Source organism: Adiantum capillus-veneris, chromosome 25 (assembly GCF_014529385.1).
Source record: "Adiantum capillus-veneris isolate H3 chromosome 25, ASM1452938v2, whole genome shotgun sequence".
Classification (NCBI taxonomy): domain Eukaryota; kingdom Viridiplantae; phylum Streptophyta; class Polypodiopsida; order Polypodiales; family Pteridaceae; genus Adiantum; species Adiantum capillus-veneris.
The window spans coordinates 132,129,535-132,143,898 of record NC_140955.1 but is presented as its reverse complement, the minus strand read 5'-3'; positions in this window follow the sequence as shown (position 1 = coordinate 132,143,898).

The following is a 14,364-nucleotide window of genomic DNA, read 5'->3' as shown; positions in this document are numbered from 1 at the left end:
AAAAATAGCATCGAGGAATGCTTTTAGGTATGGTTTATTCATTATCAGTCTACCTTTTAGTGGCTATTTTTGTAACCTTTGTCTAGTAAACCAACTGAGGTGATAGCTGCCTTGTTACTTGAGTTTGGCCTACAATACTACCATATGCCTAATATTTTCCTTTAGTTTGATGTGTACTTGTGTAGCCCTGAATTTTACTTATTGGTCTCATCTCTACTTAACCGCCTATTATGTCTATTGTTTTGTCAGGTGTACTAATTAGATTAGTCACCTTGCTTGCTCAAGTACCAGAATGATTGCTATCTATAATTTTATGTGCCCATGCCTGAAATTTCCCCAGCAAAGGCGTGGTCTTATTTTTCTTACCATATGGGCTTGCCTGAGTTTGAGCTTCTGATCTTTTAACTCCAACTATTTCCACCTCTTTACCTCTACCTTCGATTGTCTCCTCAATTTTAGTGTCTTTTGAAGTGGATGGTAGAATGATCCTTTACTTCTTAGTGCTTTCCCTCACTAAATTTATCAAAACCTACTGAGCATTGGGATGTATAGGAACACTCTTGGCCCAATAAAGGAACTGCCACACATACCAGGCCTTGAACAAGTTTTGCAAGTGAACCTTGGCGATTTGCTGCATAACACTATTGTAAAGGAGCTGAGTGATATTAGTATTAGACTTGGGATCTAGAACCTTCCTATTATCATAGAAAAAAACTTCTCAAAAACATAACTAGGATTGTTTTTAAGGTTGATGGCTTCAACGATGAACTTATACACTAGCTTGCATTCTATTGCAACCATTGGAATACCTTGTCCACATGACTTATACTTATTTTTGTCTAGTTCATATTTCATTAAGTATTGACTAACCTCCTTAGGAGTACATGGTGTGGCCTTGGTGGAAAATGGAAACTTTAACACATGAGAACTCTCTTGTGCTTCGAGTAGTGCCTTATTGCCTTCAACTATCCCATTGTAAGGGGAGTGTTAGGGTTAACATTGTCTATCACTTGTTGGATGATGTCAAGATCAAATGTGATATAGCTTCCATCACCACCTCTAAGTTCAAAATTTTGATCATCTTCTCCTTCTTCTCTTGTAAGACATATTTCCCAATCTTGTGGTATGCTCCAAAGCAAACAACTTCTGCCACCAATGCCAAAAGGAATTTTTTTTGTGTTGCCATCTCGTCCATTGTGGATTTCATCTTTTTTGACATTTTATATCTACCCATACATGAGCTGTGTGAACAATACTATGTGGAAAGATAATACTCGCTTGTTAATGTTGGAGAGTTGAAGCAAGAACACCTCAGGGTTTTGGGTAGCATAACCACTACTGTGGATGGAGAGGGTGTGAGTGGAGATGAAGTTTGTTGCACCACAAGTGATGTTGTAGATGAAGGTGGATAAAGCCGTGCAATCCATGGAGCAAGGGTTTTACACTCATCTCATTGATATAAGTACACATGCCATGAATTTTCCACTCCTTTCTTGCCTTGGTTTTATTTTCACCATTTGTGACATGTCACTCATGTAGTGGTCGATTTTTATCCTTGTTACTAACAAGATTCTCTTAATCATTTTTGCATTTATATCCAACTGGTGATTGTTATATTGCATTAGCCTTATTGATTCTTCATTTTTTTGAACTTGAACTAGGTCTTGCTGTATATACTCCATTGGTTCGCAAGATGATAATTCCTCTTCCCTTGTTGGTTTGATGTGGAACAGATCTAAGGGTTTTGATTTTGAATTGTCTTCTTGCACTGGCTTTGGTGAGGTTTTGTTTGATCTAGCACAATATAATCTAATCTTGGTCCCATTATACAATCTTGGCAATAGTAGTCCTTATTGGTCTTTTAGTCTGACTGTGCCATTCAAAAATCCCAATCCACCTCGTAAGGCCCTGACCGAGAAGTCTTTAGATTGGAAATAATAGAGAAGTATCGGATCTCCTTTCCTAAACTCTTTGACATTGATTTTACTAAGCCCATAACGTTGTATGGAGTTTTGCATCCCATTCATGTGGCTCTTTCTAGACTATTTTAGTAAAAATGGTCTTTATTGTCTTGTTGCTACTCTCTATCTGACCATTTCACCTTGCATAATACGGCGTGGATTTTTGGTGCTTCACTAAGAATATCTCAATCAATATTTGAATTGTTTCATTCATACAATGTGTACTTTGATTTAAGAATATCTCTATAAGACATCCATATCCAAAAATGATATTTTCATACAAAAATATTATTGTTGATATGGATTCAACCTACTTGCTCACACAACAAGTAGCCATTATGATATATTTGTCTTTCCTAGGAGTAACCTTCTTGAATGTACCCATGAAGTCCAAACCTCATTTCATGAATACTCCCAGTGGCTATACTAAAGTTGGAGGTGTCATGCTAGTTGTCGTTGGTCTTCTCATCCGCTAAAAAATATCACAAGTTTTGCAAAATTCTCTAACATCCACTGTCATATGATGCCACTAGAGGCCTGCTTGCAATATTTTCTTATGAGTGATGTCAGTAGAAATTGCCCAAATACATCCCAATTATAAGCCTCTATGAGTACTTTCATCCTCCCTTGCATAGGCACCCATATTTGAAGTACACCGTCAATACGTAATTTGTAGCGAGCTCCTCTAATGATGGTAAACTCCAAACTTTTTATTACTAGTGCCTTTTTTTTCTTCTGGGACCAATCCTCTAGAAATTCTCCCAACTGAAGAAAACCATACACTTCTTGCTATTCAAGATCGGTTTCTTCTATAGTTGTGTTCTAAAAAAGTTCACCATCACTTGGTTTATCTCTCAATGATGTCTCTGAACTGCATTCATGATTATTGAAAGAAAATTAGTACTACAATGGATTTTTCCGACCTTATGGAAGATTTCGAACTCAAATTCCATCACAAACATCATCCATCTAATCAACCTACCTTGAATATGTCCCAAAAGCTAGCCCTTCAATACCATGAACACTGATTTGAAAATGTAATGAATATTCTTTTCTTGTACATCTCTTAAAAACCATCTCCAAGAATAGTAGATGCATTTCCTTGGTGGAGAAGATGGTGAAATTGTCCACGACTATGGCCAAAAACTAATGTAAAAAATTACTAATATTACCATCATACATCTCTAGAAATTCTCTTGAGAATTATAGAGTCCAATGGCATAATTAGGTACATGAATTCTCCCTATTCAATGTATCTAATATCATTGAATGCTCCCCATTCAATGATATTAGCTTGATCTTCATGTGAAATCCTAAGTTGATTTTAGCCACTCTAATCATCCATAAAGTTGTACATTTTGTGGCCTGCAATCTTATCTAATAGCATGTCTATAAAGGGAAGTGGAAAAGGATCTTTAACACTAGGTTGGTAACCTAACAGGACATAAAAGTGTCCTTTCAGGGTTTTGAAAAAAACCTCCAAAACCATAGTAGATCCACTCATTTTGTAAAATCCTTTCATGAGGCTATAGTTCAAGGCATACTACACATGGAAAAAATAAGAAACTTGTAAAATTTCTCATCTTTTGGTCACACCAAGCCTCCAAAGTTGATGGACAAGTACATTTTCATCAAAACAGTCATTTCTTACGTTTTGTTGCATAAAAATAAGATTAGGTATTTTTGTAGGACTTGAGATAAATTCCCTAGTTAACTTCAATGGGTTGGTGATCAGAACATATGATTGCTTCTCACTCACTATTTTTTGTTTTGCCAAAAGAAATAGGTACAAAAAAGTTGAATTTTTACCTTTCTGCAAACCTATCATCAAAGTTTCTATAGCCACGCTCAATACAAAAAATATATGCATGTTTTCTTAGTTATTTGTTGTCCTTTAGGTTCATAAGGAGCCATGGAGCATGTCAAAAGAATAATACATCTCTTACCAAGGGGAATCTTGGGGACAAAGATTAAGTGCTAAATACAGGAAACATGAAAAAACTGGGTTCAACATTATGAGTTGTAGAATCCCATAGAAACTATTCAATATCTAGCCAAATTTGATCCTTATGACTAGATATGGTTACTACCTACAAAATGCATGTAGTTGTCACAAGAAACTAACAATATTGAAAAAGCTATACTTGATATACTAGAATGTTCGTTTTCTTCTATAATTGAAAAAATCAACCATCATTGTCTACTATGCAAAATAGGGTATTAGGTGCCCCAAAACTCAAGGAATATTAGCTTTATGTTACAATATGCGACATAGAAAATCAAAACTGCATTTGGATATCATGAAAGCCACCAAAAAAATAATAGAAGAGCTAAAATTGGCTAAAAAACAGGATTTGACATTTTTTGTAATTTGGTCATAACTTACAACTTTAACGTTTATTTCTCCCTAGAAGCATCAGGACATGTTGAGGACTACTAAAGATAGTTCTCTAGCATTATAGACCTCACAAACATGAACTCTAGAGTGGTATAGTTGCAAAAAGTTGAAAAAAGGCAAAAACAAGATCCGTTTTTTCACATAGTTTAGGTTGTGAAATGTTGTGCAAGGACAAGGTTAAAGATGGAATTGATATTCCAAAAAAATGTAGATTTTTTTTTCAGCTCATGAGACAACTTTATAGATAGATAGCACCTCAAAATCCATTTTGAAACTCTTGACATAATTCAAGGAAAATGGTCACTTAACAGAACATAAAAGTGTCCCATTACCAACCTAGTGTTAATGGTCTGAGAAGAATTCAACTTCATATAATCCACACATACCCATTACTTTCCATTCTTCTTGGGAGCTACTAGTATTGCAAATAGCTAGTCACTACTTGAAATCTTTGTTATGAACCCTGCCTTGAGAAGATTTTTTGTCTCCTCCTGACCTTCTTAGCATAGGTAGGATTCATCTTGTATCTCTGCAACCTCACTGATATGGCATCCTAATTTAGTGGTGTTTGATGTTGTCACATATCTAGATCTACTCCTTTCAAATCAGTGTGCTCCCAAGAGAATACATCCTTGTGTTTTTGGAATAGTGAATTTGGTTTTCCCTTAATCTCTTGCTTCAAATGCTTATCAATAGTGATCATCTAAGGGTTATCCTCTGAGCCAAGATTCCATGCTTCTACTTCTTGGTCATCTTGAAGTAACCAATTTGGACCTCCTCCCTTTTTCTTATCTAGCACCTTAGTTTCCTTTTGAGTCATAATTCCAATAGCATATCATTGAGGAGGTTTCTCAACTTGAGCAATATATTCTTGTTTCTAATTGATCAGCTACTTGGTTTCCCTAATCTGAGTGTGATTGAATAGTTTCCTCGTTGATCTGAATTCAAACATATCTTGTGCTTGTTGCTTTGGTGGTTGTCCATCTAGCTGAACTGATCTTTCCCTATGATTCACCTTAGTGAATTGATCTTGGTACTTCTTTCTTTGCTTCTCATCCTACACTTTGTCCATCATAACTGTAGTCAAGTCTATTTCTATCAAAGGAAAAATGTTATTTGAGGCTAACATCCTTTCAATTTTCTTTGTTCCATATTTCTTGCGCTGCTCTTCTGGTCTTAAGGATTTCTTCCAGCTTCCTATGCTATCTATCTTTATCTGAATTCTCCTAATAGATCCCTGAATTGTCAATGTTTGGCTACCATAGGCACGCATTGCACCAGTAGTTTTGAGCCATGGTTTTCCTAAAAACATCCCATATGCTTCATGTATTTCTACCGCTAAGAAGCCGGTCTATAATTAATTTATTCTTCCTTACTCTACTTTACATGTTCTCAATGAGTCCTATGGCCTAGAGTAGCCTATGGTTAGCCATTTAGACTCTAAATGGTACTGGTTTCAATATGATGATCCCCAATTTCTGCCTCAAATGTTCACCTAGGATGTTAACTCTAGCTCCCTCATCTAGTATCACTCTAGGTTATGATTTCCATCACTTCCTTCGCTTGTAATCAACTTGGATAACTAGACCCGCATCAACCCTTATCGGTGCCAAGTCCAATGGTCTTGCTTCAGCTTATTCCTTCCTCTTATGTCTGCTGATAAACTTTGTCAATTTTGGTAATGTGTGTCTAATATTATCCAACTCTACTGTCAACTTATGGATTCCTTCATAGACCTTCACATATATTTCATCCTATTCACTACTAGAGCTACAATTTGAATGGAAGATTTCTCCTTTGTTTTTATGTCTTCATAGTTCCACTTGGCTAACTTCCTTTGTTTGGTGACTGGCTAACACTATGGTGGACTCTTCAATTGATTCTTGATAAGTTCAGCTCCTCTAGCTTTGGTCAAGTCAGATCTAGCTATTTATACTTCTTCAACAAGACTCTAAACCATAGCTATCATGGAATCACTCAATCTGGATATTGTCTTCTCCCTCATTTTTTGTAAGTGCTCTTGATGAGCCCTTGAAGGTTCAAGCTATAGTTTTTGAATCGTCCATGCATCTAAACACTTTGGGTGTTTTATCATCTTCATTGCCAAATTCTCTATAATCTTGGTTTCTAGATCTCTCTACTCTTGCCATTCATAAAAAATACCTTCTCTTTCAAATTGCCTTCTACTTTTCATATAGCTCTCTATTTCTCACCATTCATAGGTGCCTTCTATTCATGTTTCTCTTATTTACAAGCTTTTGGGAATTGAGCTGAAAAGTGACCATATTTCCCACATATGTTGGAACTAGGGTTGCAAGGAAACACACATAGCTTGGCCCAGAAGATGAAGAAGCTCAAGGAACACAACCTTGAACACTAGCTATAGTGGGGTTGTTTACTTATGAAATTTGAGAACAAGTCAAGGACTTAAACTTGGCTGATGAGTTAATCAAGGCTGCAATTTGTGACAGGGCAAGGAAATTATGATGCTGATTATGGGCAAAAGCATGCAGGTTGTTCTCCTCCCTTCTCTCTGCATAAGCAGCCGATCCCACCCCATGTCAAGCAAATGCCAGATGCCAGGCTCTGATACCAATTGATAGGTTGTGGCTATGGGGGGTGAAGCCTTTGAGGTGCCATGGCTAGGAGCTGTGGTGCAGTAGAAATGAGAGCGATATGGAGAGAGAGACTCGGTAGAGCTGAAAGTAAAAACATGATGTGATTGATTTTTCTTTTGTGTAAACATAACCTTACATATATAGCCAAAATTTTCCATGAATAACTTGACTTGCAACTAAAGCTGCACTGCATGCTATAGAGAGTGTTCTCAGAGGCTAAGACCACACCCGGGCTTGCATACCCAACAAGAACTATGTCAAATATTTCTAAGCATTCTTCATCTCCTATCACTCTTTTTATGAGGCAATCCATTTTGAAATTTGGTAGAAATATCTTGGAATCCTCACCAAGCTCTCCAAAAAAGAGAGGATATCCTGACATTTGGTATTGGGCCTCCATTACATTGATTTCAAAGTGACAATACTTTTTTTTCCTTAGAAAATTTACACAATAATGTTTTCTAAATTGCAATCTATTCTACAACAAAATAAAAATATGCACATCAAATGACCTATAATAATCAACAAGAGGAAAGATGACAGGGTTTGGTGATGCCAGAATTTCTCATACTCTTTGGGCACCAAACATGAACACCATACACTGTTGAAAATGGATTTTCCTATTAATTGCAATGTTTATTCTAATGTTTGGAGTGAAATGGAATGGGGAAACCTCTATTCATGGGCCATTGTCCATGGTCTATGCATGACCTAATGCTTAAAACAAAACAAAAATATAGATGTCCAAACTAAGGTCATACCTAATGAGAGGCAAAATAAAAGGATTTACTGAAGCATTTATCTCGGCCAACGTAAGAGGCCCCACAATTCTATAACTTTATGCTTATAATGATATGCACCTTTTGCCTTGCAATAGGAACAAACGGGTCATACAAATCTTTGTAAGTCATGCAAGCTACTTGATTACTCTAAAGGATGAGTATTCACAACAACATACACAAGCCCTCCTCAGTGGGGGCACCAAAATTGAGGCGCTCTGGGATGGGCAACACGAGAGGCGACTCTAAGCACCCCTCAAGGCTCCCATGATGCTGAATAATTTAGGGGTGGGGCAACCACAAGCACAACACAACAACAAACCCACAGCCAAACCCAAACAAGATACAGGCACCACCTAGTTATGGTATGCAAACTAGGATGCAAGTTTCTATCATAGAGCTTGTACAAAACTAACTCAATGCTTAGTGAATGCTAAACATTGCCAACACACATGCACACACACTGTCTTAGGGTGTGGGAGACCTCTCACCACAATACCCTCTTACAATGGACACAAAATTGGCACTGAAAACAGACTAAAACACTTTCTAAAACAATTTCAAATGATAGAAACTCAAAATACACAAGTCACCTTGAATTCACCAAACCGTATTGCACAAGTGGAAGGACGAAGATTTGAACGTTGAATCACGTCTTTGATGCACCAAACCTCAATTTATTGATGATGAAGGAACATATACAATAGTGGTTTTGAGAATTTTAAACTCACACTCTCTCACTTGCAATGTGTAGCTTGAAAGCTTCTCTGACGCTAAAAGTGAAGCTCACAAAGTGGTTGCTACGTCTAAGTCTTTCCTCATGCATAGAGTGTTGGGGTGTTATGTGAGATATTGGAGGTGATTTACAAGAAGGAGAGGGGATTATTTATAGGTTGGGGACCTTTCATTAGGATTATTGAAAATCTTAATTTACAAGCTAACAAATCAAGATTCTGATTTTTTAAGAATATCAAAACATTGCAGGCCTTCTTTGTCTGCTTGAGTCATGGATGTGGGCTCAAAAGAGAGCATTGTTGATGATAGATAAAGTGAAATTAGAGTTTTAAGGAAGGAGAAGGAGAGAGAGAGAGAGAGAGAGAGAGAGAGAGAGAGAGAGAGAGAGAGAGAGAGAGAGTTACTATGCACATGTAGGCTTGAGGTGAGGTATCTTTTATGGTTAGATCAATGGCTATTTTGTGTTAGTATGTTAGTGGTTAGTGTTAGTAGTTTATAGTTAGTGAGATGGGTTCAAATTACAATGGCATATGCACTCAAGGTGCATTACATGATCTATACAATGATAAAGAGTAAGATAAGGATGAGAATATACATGATTTGATGAAAACCACAAGATGGAAAGGGAATTTTCCACCTATCTCCTCTAGTGAATGAAGCAGTTGTAGATCTCTGTCGGTGTAGTTTTTGTGACCATGGAAAAGTTGAATTTTCTATGATCAAACTCTTCCTTTTGTAGAGCTTGAGCTTCATTATTTGCTTATTTTTTCTCTTTGTGAAAGGATGAAAAGATTATGGTAATACGAGTTTGATTCTAGAGAGAGAAATTGAGCTATATGTGTGTAGAGATTATAATTTTGAGCTTTGGAGTAAGGTAGAGATGGGGATGGTAAAGAAGATGAAAGAAGCCATGAAAGTTGTAGGTTAAGTGAGGGATGGAGAGGAATGAGTGTGTGTGTGTGTGGAAAGGAGGTGAGAGAAGACTATGGGCTACTTGTGAGAAAAGTGGGCAAACTAGGATCCACTCAAAAACTCATACCTCACTCGTGGTAGCTCCAAATAGTATCAAAATGTTTGAGGCTATTATTCAGCTCTTGGTACCCATTTTGTCTTCTAACCATCGTTTCAAATTTGCAGTGGAGATGGATGTAAAAAACACACAAAATGGCTATTTTTCTTCACAAAAAAGTCTTCAGTGGCCCCGCTTGAGTTGAATTTGCATATGGCTCCATAGGTGAGTCTCTCCTTGCATAAGAGCATGACCTAATATATTCTTAGGGGTTTGAAACTATGCATGTTTGTGGATTAGGCATAAATATAATATATGGATATGATAGAAAAAAACAGGCTAGTGTATATAAACAATTTATGGAATCTAGAATAGTGTGCGCTATATATATAAAAAATAAATATATGAAAATATAGGGAATCAAATAAGGAGGGGCCTCATTTGTTTGTACTGATGTACATATCCAAGATTTGAATTTTGTTTTTTGGTTATATCCACCTTGCTCTTCTCTTGGCCGCCCCTATGCAAGAGGTGCTTCTCACCTTCCAAGCGAGTGATGAATACTGCATGGCACATCTGTAGCCGACAAGCGAGCACCTCAAAAGGGCTCCGAGATGCAATATTAACGCCTTGTGTCCACCTGCAAGTAATGAAGCAATTGTACCTTGAAACAACAAGCCTGCATATCAAAAAGCACGACAATCGACTTATGGTTTGCGAGCTAGATGCTGCCACAACAAAGTTTTTTAAAGAAAATACAGATGATGATTCTTGAATAAACATGAGAGTAGATGTAGTTCAAATAAGGCAAAGACATGCGGCCCTAGAAATGATAAATAATTATCGACATGGTTATCCAATTGGTGTTAAGCTGCAAATTCTCAAGACAGTCAAAGACCGATACATGAAGCACTCCTTCAAGATTGTGGTACCAGCTTCACCAACTATCTTCGTCTGTTTAGTGTCATAGATCTATGGTTTTGGCTGCTGTCAATATCAACTTCACATCCTTGTTTTAGCCTCTCATTTGTATGTTATTGTCATGCTTTGTAAGGGTTATAGACATTGCCACATAAAAGTGGTAAGAGCACCCTTTATTGTTTAGTCGAGTTCTCGTATGTCTCACACTGATGGTTGTTTGAGGAAGTACACACACACCTATGCTATAGTCAAGGGGGGAACTTCTACTCATGGTTTCAGGTGATTAAACTCTCCCTTGGTATGTCTCGAGTCCATAGTTATTAGTTTGGGCGAGGGGGGGGGGGGGGGGGGGGGGGGGGGGGTTGTTGGGTATGCAAGCCCAGGTTTATTGGTGTCTTAGCCTGTGGGAACGCTCTCTATAGCATGCATTGTAGCTTTAGTTGCAATTCAAGTCATTCATGGAAAATTTTGGCTATATATGTAAGGTTATGTTTACACAAAAGAACAATCAATCATAGAGTGTTTTTACTTTCAGCTCTACTGAGTCTCTCTCTCCATCTTGCTCTCGTTTCTACTGCACCACACATCCTAGCCATGGCAACTGAAAGGCTTCAACCCCCATAGCCACAACCCATCAGTTCGGATGAAGGATGCTAGCAATTGTTTTGATGCTCTATCTCATGAGGTTAAAGGAAACTATAATGAAGTTGTTGATCATTTCAATAGATATTTGTTTGACCACCAAAACACTCAAAAGCTATGGCAAGACATCGTTTCTCACAAACAAAAATACTTAGATGACTACTACATGTATAAACAAGAGTTTCTTAATCTTTGGGATGTATGGGTGAGAAATGTTGCTAACCCTAGTGATGGTGCAAAGTTACTAAAGAAGGAGAGGTTCATAGCCGGTCTCTTTCACACTCTCAAGATAAAAGTTGAGGCGGGTGCACCTGCTACCTTTGATTCAGCTGAACTAGGGCTGTTGAGAAGTATAGGAAACTCAAGTGTCTAATAGGAAAGGTTCCAAGACCCAAGGGCAAATTGCAAGCATCAACATCTAGAGAGATTCTTGATGGAGGTAATTGAAAAGTTAAATGAATCCTTAAGCAACTTGTGAGTCCACCTTGCACAAGCTATAGGTCCCAAGGGACAAACAAAGAAAGCCGAGGAGTGAGAGCCACGACCTAGGAGAGTCTTGCAATGTTGGAATTGCGGAGAGTCTGGACATGGGATGTAAAGTTGTCCTTGGCCCCGTCGGGAGCAAGGGAGACCTAACTTGAATTACCCAGTGATGAATGCAGCTGAAGAAACTAGTCAACAAACACGGTTTCTACAAAGGCCAAATGGAGAAAGACCACCTCCATGTCTCCATGTGGAGTGGAAGGAGTGCCACCTTTGCCAAATCCAAATGTGCATGTGGTAGATGTGACAAATTCCAATGAGGTGGACATGGAAGAAAATGGCATTAAGTGTGGCCGTGGAAAACGTAAGGAAAGAGAAGGAGTCATGTCAAAAAGTGATCGTGCACGAAAAAAAAAAGGTAAAGGAGACCAAGGAAACCAAGAGGACTTGATGTTGTATAAACCTCCAAGGCTTCCTTCTTGGAAATGGTATGGGTCCGTACAACTTTTGGAAGACATGAGAGGTAAGGGTCTTGATATTTCATGGACTCAATTTCTTGCATTATGTCCACAAGTTAGGAGGGATTTAACAAGGGCAGTTAGCACTAGGAGAAAGGTAAAAGAGAGTGTGCCTGTTGTAAAAATTGCACAAACTGAAATGAATTAGGCTATTACACCTGTGATAGATTGTTACATTAAAGGAAGATTGGTTAGGAAAAGTCTAGTGGATGGGGGTGCACAAATTTGCACCATGAAAGAGGGACTCATGCAAAGACTAGGCATGCACATCCATGAGACACCTGAAATCAATGTCAAGATGGCAAACAATAGCAAGGCTAGGTGTGTAGGCATTTGTAAAAATGTTTTTGTGGAGGTCTTTCGCATTAAGATGGTAATAAATTTTTTTGTTATGTCAACCAAGGGAAGTGGCTATCCATTTATCATAGGAAGACCATGGCTAATGAGAATGTGAGCTTTGCAGGATTGGGAAAGTGGAAAGAGGATCTGCAGGAATGACAATCATAAGAAGTTTGTTTTTGACATGAAGGAGAAATTTCAAGAGGAGCTCCATGAAGAATCATCTCAAAGTGAGATGGAAGAAGACTGGACTTATAGCACTTTAGAAGAAGAAGGTAGCGGTAGCACTACAGAAGAGGATTGTTCCATTGACGTCATGGTGGTAAGGTTTAAGCCAAGCAACCAAGAAACCTCTTGCCCAGGCTTGGAGGGAGTAGGTCCTCAAGAGAACCAGAATGTGGAAGATGAAGAAGTGTTAGAAGGTATGTTGTCTACTACACTTACAAAGGACAAAAGGGAGGATCTCGCATGTGTGCTAAAAAAGTTTGCTAAGCTTTGTTCTAGAGACTACATTGACATGCATGGAGTACATGATGTTCAACACAAGATTGAGCTAAAGCCTGAGGCCACACCTAAGGCTGAAAAGCTACAAAGGCTAGGAGTCATCAAGGAGAAGGCTTTACTCAAGGAGTTAAGAAATATTCTAGTAGCAGGTTTCATTGATCCAGCGGAGAATTCGGAGTGGGTCTCTCCTATTGTTGTCACTCCCAAGAAAAACGGCAAGTAAAGGGTGTGTGTGGATTACCGTCCACTAAAAGAGGCAACAAACAGATATCACTTTCCCCTCCCATTTTGGGATGAGATACTAAATGAAGTCGATGATCACAAGAAGTACACTGTGTGTGATGGCTACTCAGGTTACTTTCAAATAGGGATTGCACTGGAGGATCGATTGAAAACAACTTTCATCACTCCTTGGGGTTGTTGTGCTTTCAGAGTCATGCCATTTGGCTTGACAAATGCTCTTACAACTTTCCAATGCCTCATGAACATGGTGTTTCAAGCATTCTTTGGAAAGTCCATTAGGGTTTTTATTGATGATTTTCTCATTTATAGCTCAAAATCATTACATCTACAAAGGGTAGAAGAGGGTTTGAAGCAGATTTTAGGCATTTAGGCATACAAGTATGAAAGCCTAAGGATAAAAGTATATTCCATTTGTCATTAGGGAAAATTTGGACTCACAAAGGGGCCTTATACGGAGTTTGACTTCCTCTCTCATGTGCAAAACGGGAGTGCGGTAAACTTTTTGCAAATCAACTCTAAACTTGGCGGAGATTGACAGTTAGAATCTCCTCTTCAAGCTCTTTCTAATGATATATAGCACGCCACGAAGTTTCTCATATTTTGAAAGATTCTATTTTTTATTCTCTAGATTCTAAACAGAGTTGTCACATCACAAGAGAATAAAAAATAGAATCTTTCAAAATATGAGGAATCTCATGGCGTGCTATATATCAATAGAAAGAGCTTGAAGAGCAGATTCTAACTGTCAAATCTCTGCCAAGTTTAGAGTTGATTTGCAAAATTTTTAATGCACGCCCGTTTTGGACATGAGAGAGGAAGTCAAACTCTTTATAAGGCCCCTTTGTGACTCCAAATTTTCCCTAATGAGGTTGTTTAATCAGTTTGAAGAAGTGCAACTATATCATATTCCTAGGAGACAAAATGAAGATGTCGATTTACTTACACAACAAGCCGTTACATGTGTTGAGAAAGAAGTGCAGGTCATCATGGTGTGAGCAGCTATTAAGCAGCCAAGATACCAGAGATTGGAGTCATTGGCTCCCATTATTGGCTACATGTTGGAGGGTGAGTTTTGACAAGACTTCACAAAAGCTCAGAAGAGGATACTCATGAAGAAGGCAAGTTTCTATCTCTTCCTAGAAGGATCCCTCTATCAAAGAGGGAAGGATCAAGTGTGTAGAAGAGTACCAACAATGGAGGAAATTCCAGACATT